Here is a 5,834-nt window from a genome sequence, read left to right on the forward strand (position 1 = left end):
AGGACAGAGGGGAGAGAGAGAGAGACAGAGGAGAGACAGACAGGGGAGAGAGAGAGAGACAGATGAGAGAGAGAGAGACAGATGGGAGAGAGAGAGAGAGAGAGAGAGAGAGAGAGAGAGGAGAGAGAGAGACAGAGGGGGAGGAATAAAGAGACAGAGGGGGAGGGATAGAGAGACAGAGGGGGAGATAGAGAGATACAGAGGAGAGAGAGAGACAGAGGGGGGAGAGAGAGAGAGACAGAGGGGAGAGAAAGAGAGACAGAGGAGAGACAGACAGAGGAGAGAGAGAGACAGATGGGAGAGAGAGAGAGACAGAGGGGGATGGAGAAAGGGAGAGACAGAAGGGAGAGAGAGAGAGAGAGAGAGGGGGGGGGGAGAGAGAGAGTGAGAGAGAGGAGAGAGAGAGACAGAGGGGGAGGAATAAAGAGACAGAGGGGGAGGGATAGAGAGATACAGAGGAGAGAGAGAGACAGAGGGGGGAGAGAGAGAGAGACAGAGGGGGAGGGATAGAGAGACAGAGGGGGAGGGATAGAGAGACAGAGGGGGAGAGAGAGAGAGAGAGACAGAGGGGAGAAAGAGAGAGACAGAAAGGAGAGAGACAGAGGGGAGAGAAAGAGAGAAATACAGAGGGAGAGTTAGATACAGAGGGGAGAGAGAGAGAGACAGAGGGGGGAATGAGAGACAGAGGGGGAGGGATAGAGAGACAGAGGGGGAGGGATAGAGAGACAGAGGGGAGGGATAGAGAGACAGAGGGGGAGGGATAGAGAGACAGACAGAGGGGAGAAAGAGAGAGACAGACAGAGGGGGGAGAGAGAGACAGAGACAGGGGGAGAGAAACAGAGGGGGGAGAGAGAGACAGAGGGGAGAGAGAGAAGAGAGAGAGAGACACAGAGGGGAGAGACAGAGGGGAGAGAGAGAGAAGTGAGAGAGACACAGAGGGGAGAGAGAGACAGAGGGGATAGAGATAGACAGAGGGGGAGGGAGAAAGGGAGAGACAAAAGGGGAGGGAGAAAGGGAGAGACAGAGGGGGAGGGAGAAAGGGAGCGACAGGGGGGGAGAGAGAGAGAAAGACAGAGGTGAGAGAGAGAGGAGAGAGAGACAGACAGAGGGGAGATAGAGAGACACAGATGTGAGAGATAGAGAGACAGATGTGAGAGACAGAGAGACAGAAGGGAGAGATAGAGAGACAGAAGAGAGAGATAGAGAGAAAGACAGAGGGGAGAGAGAGAGATGGGAGAGAGAGAGACAGAGGGGGATGGAGAAAGGGAGAGACAGAAGGGAGAGACAGAAGGGAGAGAGAGAGAGATGGGGGGGGAGAGAGACAGAGGGGAGAGAGATACAGAGGGGAGAGAGAGGGGAGAGAGAGACAGAGGGGAGGGAGAGACAGAGGGGAGGGAGAGAGAGACAGAGGGGAGAGAGAGAGAGAGAGAGACAGAGGGGAGAGAGAGAGAGAGAGGGGAGAGAGAGACAGAGGGGAGGGAGAGACAGAGGGGAGGGAGAGACAGAGGGGAGGGAGAGACAGAGGGGAGGGAGAGACAGAGGGGAGGGAGAGACAGAGGGGAGGGAGAGACAGAGGGGAGAGAGAGACAGAGGGGAGAGAGAGACAGAGGGGAGGGAGAGGCAGAGGGGAGGGAGAGACAGAGGGGAGAGAGAGGGAGAGACAGAGGGGCGAGAGAGACAGAGGGGCGAGAGAGAGAGACAGAGGGGAGAGAGAGACAGAGGGGCGAGAGAGACAGAGGGGAGAGAGAGACAGAGGGGCGAGAGAGACAGAGGGGCGAGAGAGAGAGAGAGAGACAGAGGGGAGAGAGAGACAGAGGGGAGAGAGAGACAGAGTGGAGAGAGAGACAGAGAGGGGAGAGAGAAAGACAATGGTGAGAGAGAGACACAGAGGGGAGAGAGAGACACAGAGGGGCGAGAGAGAGAGACAGAGTGGAGAGAGAGAGAGACAGAGGGGCCAGAGAGAGAGACAGAGGGGAGAGAGAGACAGAGGGGAGAGAGAAAGACAAATGTGAGAGAGAGACAGATGGGGGAGAGAGAGACAGATGGGGGAGAGAGAGACAGATGGGGGAGAGAGAGACAGATGGGGGAGAGAGAGACAGAGGGGGGAGAGAGAGACACAGAGGGGAGAGAGAGACAGAGGGGAGAGAGAGAGACAGAGGTGCGAGAGAGAGACAGAGGGGAGAGAGAGAGAGGGGGAGAGAGAGAGACAGAGGGGAGAGGGAGAGAGACAGAGGGGAGAGAGAGAGACAGAGGGGAGAGAGAGAAACAGAGGAGAGAGAGAGAGACAGAGGGGAGAGAGAGAGACAGAGTGGAGAGAGAGACAGAGTGGAGAGAGAGAGAGACAGAGGGGAGAGAGAGAGAGACAGAGGGGAGAGAGAGAGAGACAGAGGGGAGAGAGAGAGAGACAGAGGGGAGAGAGAGAGACAGAGAGGAGAGAGAGAGAAAGGGGAGAGAGAGAGAGAGACAGAGGGGAGAGAGAGAGACAGACGGGAGAGAGAGAGACAGACAGGGGAGAGAGACAGACAGAGGAGAGAGAGACAGAGGGGAGAGAGAGAGACAGACAGAGAAAAGAGAGACAGACAGAGGGGAGAGAGAGAGACAGATGGGAGAGAGAGAGACAGATGGGAGAGAGACAGAGGGGAGAGAGAGAGACAGAGGGGAAAGAGAGAGACAGAGGGGGAGAGAGAGAGAGACAGGGGAGGGGGAGAGAGACAGGGGAGGGGGAGAGACACAGGGGAGGGGGGGAGAGACACAGGGGAGGGGGGAGAGACACAGGGGAGGGGGGAGAGACACAGGGGAGGGGGAGAGACACAGGGGAGGGAGGGAGAGACACAGGGGAGAGGGAGAGACACAGGGGAGGGGAGAGACACAGGGGAGGGGGGGAGAGACACAGGGGAGGGGGGGAGAGATACAGGGGAGGGGGGGAGAGATACAGGGGAGGGGGGGAGAGATACAGGGGAGGGGGGGAGAGACACAGGGGAGGGGGGAGAGACACAGGGCAGGGTGGAGAGACACAGGGGAGGGGGGAGAGACACAGGGGAGGGGGGAGAGACACAGGGGAGGGGGGAGCGACACAGGGGAGGGGGAGAGACACAGGGAGGGGGGAGAGACACAGGGAGGGGGGAGAGACACAGGGGAGGGGGAGAGAGACAGGGGAGGGGGAGAGACACAGGGGAGGGGGGAGAGACACAGGGGAGGGGGGAGAGACACAGGGGAGGGGGGAGAGACACAGGGAGGGGGGGAGAGACACAGGGGAGGGGGGGATAGACACAGGGGAGGGGGGGAGAGACACAGGGGAGGGGGAAGAGAGACAGGGGAGGGGGGAGAGAGACGGGGGGGGAGAGAGACAGGGGAGGGGGGGAGAGACACAGGGGAGGAAGGGTGGGGGGGAGACACAGGGGAGGAAGGGTGGGGGGGAGACACAGGGGAGGGGGGGTGGTAGGAAGACACAGGGGAGGAAGGGTGGGAGGGAGACACAGGGGAGGAAGGGTGGGAGGGAGATATAGGGGAGGAAGGGAGAGAGATACAGGGGATGAACTGGAAGGCAGGTTCTGAAGTCAGCAGTGGTACCATTACCAAGCAAATTGAGCACTCAGCACATACCTTTAATCATTCTGCAGCTCTGCCTCTGCTAGCCGTGACACTGCCTGACTGAGCACTTCACACTATGGCACCAGGCAACTGCATTACACACAGGCAGCTTCGCCTTCTTTCCCTCTCAGCCTCAGCAGGAAATGACAGTTTTAAATCAGAGCGTTGCCCCAGGTTACCATGGCAATGCTGTGATTTAAAACTGTCATGACTAGGAGACAGTGACACAGGCAGATGAAGGAGGGTTGTACCGGTGCGGGGGGGGGGCCGCGGGGGGGGGGGCGCGGGGGGCACAAGAAATGCTGGGGGAAATTTTTTTTTTAAAAAAATAAAAGTTGAAAAAAAAAAAGTTGAAAAAAAAAAGTTGGAAAAAAAAAAAAATTATACCGGCACCAGTACCATAGTATGTGTCACCACCAGCAACTATACAATACACAGTGACAGTCTCTACCATTACCTACCTCAGACAGCACGCACTGCCACCAGTCTGTCACTCTGTCACAGCCTCGCAGGTGATGCTCTGAGTCTGCGCCTCCCGGCTCGCATATTTCCCAGCAAGTCAGCCCGCCCCAGACCAGAGAGGACATGCTCCTGTGTCTGATTGGCTGAGGGGCGGGCAGTGCTCCAGAGGCTTCAAGAGAGAAGCCTCCGGTGGGAGCAGTATGGGCTGAAAAGAGAGTGAGCGCTTAGCCACTGGGTGGCACTGTGGCACTCTCTCTCTAGCAGCCCATACTATACACATTCATATTGCGCAATGGAAGGGAAGCTCGCCTCTACTTCCTTGCGCAATATGAATGTGATTGTGATGTGACTGACCGGTACTGTAGATAAAAAAAAACATAGTAAACACAACACAGGTGGGGGTAGTTTGATGAACCCAAAAAAAAATTTTGGGAAAAAAAATGGAACATTTTTTTTAATTATTATTAATAAAAAATAGTGTATTACCCACATTGGCCAGGGGAGGCGCTGCCTCCCCTGCCTCCAATGAATGCACGTCACTGGTGTATACTCTGTAGAGAATACAACTGTTTCTCCTGATATATGTTTTTCAGAACGGTGTTTTCTATCATGCCTGTAATTTTGAGTTTTTACATATTGTCTACACTTTTCAAGATCATTTGAATTATATCCCCTCTTAATAAGTCTATTTTTAAGCTCCAAGGATTGTTCCTCAAAGATTTTATCAGACTTCGTATTCCTACGGAGTCTGATAAATTGGCCCTTAGGTATGGCTTTAATTAAATGACCTGGGTGTTGTGAGCTGGCGTACAGGATAGTGTTCCCAGCAGTACTTTTTCTATAAGTCTTGGTCATGATTAAATCTCCAGTGGTGTACAGTGTAAGATCCAAAAAATGGATTTCTTTGTGATTCATTTCACCTGTGAATTTCAAACCCATTTCATTGGTACTGAAATAAAGTAACAGGTCATGTAAAAGTTTTGGATCCTTATCACTACGCACCACCAGGAGCAGATCATCTATGTACCTGACAAAGAGTTCTATCCGCTAATACCAGGGGTTAGTGGGGGAGTAAACGTACTTTAGCTCCCACCATGCAACAAAGATATTAGCAAAGGCCGGGGCAAATTTTGCCCCCATAGCCGTACCCAGTATTTGCAGATAGAACTCTCCGTCAAAAGAAAAAAAGTTATGTGTTAGCAGGAATCTCAAAACATCACCTATGTACAATCTGACTGAATTTTCTAACCCACAATCCCTATCCAAAAAGAAATCAACTGCTTTAATGCCAAGATGCTGGGGGATACTAGTATAAAGTGACATAATATCTACAGTAATCCAACAAAAGTCCTCCCGCCACCTGATAGTATCCAATGTGGTTAAAAGATGGGTTGTATCCTTTAAATAGCTTAGTTGCATAGTAGCAATAGGCTGGAGGATACTATCCATCCACTCTCCAAGTGGCTCTAAAAGAGACCCAATCCCAGCCACAATTGGTCTACCAGGTGGACAGGTGGCACTCTTGTGGATTTTGGGCACATGATGGAATATAGGAATGATGGATGGATGGTCTGGGATCAAAGATTCCAGATCCTTGTTAGAAAAAACTCCCAGGATGACGCCATCTTCAATTAATCTTGTCAGTTCTCTTTTGAACAGTAAAGTTGGATTACCAGAAAGTTTACGGTAGACAGTGGAATCTGAAAGCTGTCTATGTGCTTCCTGAAGATAAGAAGCCTTATTCATCACAACAATGCTGCCACCCTTGTCTGAGTTTCTAA

The 5,834-nt window shown here is 53.1% G+C and overlaps 1 protein-coding gene across 1 annotated transcript in view; it reads left to right on the forward strand.

The window, feature by feature from the left end:
• LOC128657927 (zinc finger protein OZF-like) overlaps positions 1–5,834 on the forward strand; it is a 38,232-nt gene that overhangs the window by 5,290 nt on the left and 27,108 nt on the right. The gene's annotated exons all lie outside the window — the stretch shown is intronic.

Source organism: Bombina bombina, chromosome 4 (assembly GCF_027579735.1).
Source record: "Bombina bombina isolate aBomBom1 chromosome 4, aBomBom1.pri, whole genome shotgun sequence".
Lineage (NCBI taxonomy): Eukaryota > Metazoa > Chordata > Amphibia > Anura > Bombinatoridae > Bombina > Bombina bombina.